Genomic DNA, 3,491 nt, shown 5'->3' with positions numbered 1-3,491 from the left:
TGACTAACACTTTTCCTGAGCATCTCCTCCTTGAAAAGACCTTTTCTTGGGTGCTAAAGGAAAGGCAAAGACAAATAAAAGAGATTTTGTGTCCTCAAGGATTCAATATAATTCAACAAACATTTATTAACTGCTTATGAGTCAGATGGAGGGTTAGACCCTGGGGATTCAAATGTCAAATTGGAGTTTAGGCTCCATTTTCTCGTCAGTAAAATGGGGCAAACAAGGCCCTTAACACTTATCTAATAGGGTTATCAAATGATGGAGGATGTATTTGAAGTACTTTGTGACCCTTAGTATTTCATGTTATTTTTATCTTTTATCCTACAGTATAACACCACCTCTCAGGTTCGACAAATTCTTGTTCCCTTCCCCTTAGTGGGAAAAGAATTAGGTAAATCTTTATTTACAAAGCACTTTGTATTAGCTTATCTGAACCTCCCAATAACAAGAATTTATTAAGTGTGCTGGGTCCAGCAACCCTATGAGCTAAGTGTTGTGGGTATTATTATCCCCATTTTGCAGATGAGAAAATTGATGCTGAAGTAAAGTAACTTCCTACTTAAGTCGTTTTTCAGTGTCCAACAATTTTGACTCCACTTGGGATTGTCTTGTCAAGAATATTAAAGTGGTTTTCCATTTCCTTCTCCAGCTCATTTTAAGGATGAGGAAACTGAGGCAAACAAGATTAAGTGACTTGCTCAGGGTCAAAGGGCTAGTAAGTGTGAGGTCACATTAGAACTCAGGTCTTCCTGACTCCAGACCAGTAGTCTGCCTAGCTGCCTGTGCTGCAGGTTTTTACCGCAGCATTTGAACCCAAATCTGTCTTTTGGACTCCCAAGTTCTTTAGTCTATCCACCCTACCACAGCTGTCTTCCCTGTGGCCCCTACTCAAACTACTGGTTGGACTCTTGCTATGATCTTATACTCTTATGTCTAAAGCACCAGGACTATGTCCATGGTCCTTGCCCCTAAATAGTAGAAATAGTACAATGGCTTATAGAAAAGATGGGATTTAATGTGTGGGTGACTATGATTCATTTCCTGTCTCAGCTGTTTTCTGCTCCAGTGCTTCAGATATTAAGGAACTTGTCCAGGGTCAGTGTCAGAGTAGTATTCCTGACCACTTAGTGTGGAGTCTATTCACTTTTCTGGCAGTTGGAGGTAATCATATTCTAAAAGCTAGAATCTTTACCAGCCAAGAAGAGGGTGGATGGTCTGACAGTCCAGCCCCTGTCCCACCAGATGTGAACTTGGGTGAAACTCCCATTTCAAGGAAGTACCTAAATCCAATATTCATCATCTGATTTTATTTCTGATTCTTCAGACATTTTTTTTCTGACTCTTCAGACATTTTTCTCACCACTTCTACCTTTCCCCTTCCTCACCTTCCTTTTTTTCCTTCCTATCTCACTTTTGCTTCTGGTTGAGCACATCCCTTTCTCATGTACTGGGGACTGTAGAAAGATTTTTTTTAAAAAAAATCAGTTCTGGCAATATGTAAGAGGAAAGGACTTATTTAACAATCATATAATCTATTCAGATGGAAGCTCCCTTTCTTAAAGCTCTGGGGGGGGGGGGGCTAGGTGACTCAGTGGATAGAGCACTGGCCTTGGAGTCAGGAGTATCTGAGTTTAAATCCGGCCTCAGACACTTAATAATTACCTAGCCCTGTGGCCTTGAGCAAGCCACTTAACCCCATTGCCTTGAAAAATCTTAAAAAAAGCTCAGTGGACATGCTTAGGTGGAGCTACTTTTAGGTATGTCTTCTAGGGCTTTCCCTGGTTTCTCTTGGTAGTAAGATGTTTAGAGTTTAAAACTTAGAACCTTAGAGATCTTAGCTTTAGAACTGGAAGAAGTCTAAGTCTATTCTAACCACCTTTTATTTGCAGATGAGGTAATAGATCCAGAGATATGGTACTTTAGGATAGAGATTGTCCTTAGGACACATCCCTTTTCCTTTGAGAATGGACTAAAATATTCAATGAAAAGGAAGGGATTTCTTTCCTGGGGTAATCCAAGAAGAAAAGAAATGGAATTTGGTTACTGATTCATTCTGGAATGTTAACTCAAAGCTCTGTGTTTTCATATTGTGATCCTTCCCTTCCTCAAGATTCCTATTAATGTTATCTCAAATAATTTGGGGTCAATCATGTCACATAAGATTATGGGAAAATCTCAGTTCATACATCTAGTTATATTGGACCTATATTCATGTTAGATAAGATTGTTTCTGAAAGAGACACATAGTATATGTATTATTGTTTTTTGTTACTAAAGGACTCCCCAGGTAAGGTGGGACATGTAAGTCATTTATAGGGGTATCTGTTCCTTGTTTCCTTCAGATTGCTCATTCTTAAAGTGATCAAAATTTGAATGACTGACCTGGTGAGTTTTAAAGGGTATTATCAGTTACCTATCTGTGTGGTCTTGGGCAAGCCACTTAACTCCATTTGCCTTGCAAAAAAAAACCCTAAAAAAAAGGGGGTATTATCTACATTCCAGGAGCTGGAATCTTTAGAAGTCAAGTAGGGAGTGAAAGGCCCAACCCCTGTGCCATATTCAAATGTAGACTTGGTGTGTGAATTCTTCCCAGAATCTCCATTCCAAGAAAGTGCCTAAACCCACCTTCCCTCCTTAGCCAGCAAAACCTCTGACTCTTCAGACATCTTTCTCTACCAAGACCACTTCCCCACTTCCCTCTTTCCTACTTATATGTGTGGTGTGTGTATTAAGGCTGCTGGGTGGGTAGTGGATAGAGTGATGGGCCTGGAATCAGGAGGATCTGAATTCAAATTTGACTTCAAACACTTATTAGGAGGGTGACCCTGGCAAAATCATTACATCTCTATTTGTCTAGATTTCCTCATGCGTAAACTGGGGGTAATAATAACAATAATAATAATTAGTAATAATAATAAATAACAGTAATAATACCTAGCAGGGTTGTTGTGAGGGTCACATGAGAAGAGATAAAAGTATATACGCACTACATAAATCTTCATTATTATTAATATTTAGCCGAATGTAAGCTGCTTCAGGACAAAACCTGTCTGAATATACCTGTATAAAAACTACAAAACAAAAACAAAGCTTAAACAGTCCTACGTGACAGACAAAAATCACAATTTCTCCAAATAAAGTTGGGCCAGTTCAGCAAATAAGAACTGTTAAGTTCATCTGACATTATTATCATATGCTTAGAAACAAAGTCCTGTCTTGTTTCTGGAAATGGCTTTCCTTAACCTGAAGCCTGTGTGTACAGCATGAAGCTATTCAGATTAGTTCTGTATAGAACGAATTCTGGTATCAACTTTTATCTAACTCTCCTCATAGTCCCAAATATCTTCATTCATTCATTAATTCATTCACTCACTCATCCATCTGTCAGTTCATCTATCTATCCTGATTCCTGAATCATAAGGGAAGATCTTTACTGGAGTAAAGAATATTGGGTTGAATTAAGAGACCTGAACTTGAATCCTGACTTC

This window comes from Macrotis lagotis, chromosome X (genome assembly GCF_037893015.1).
Source record: "Macrotis lagotis isolate mMagLag1 chromosome X, bilby.v1.9.chrom.fasta, whole genome shotgun sequence".
Classification (NCBI taxonomy): Eukaryota; Metazoa; Chordata; class Mammalia; order Peramelemorphia; family Peramelidae; genus Macrotis; species Macrotis lagotis.
Note: the sequence above shows the minus strand (reverse complement) of the source record.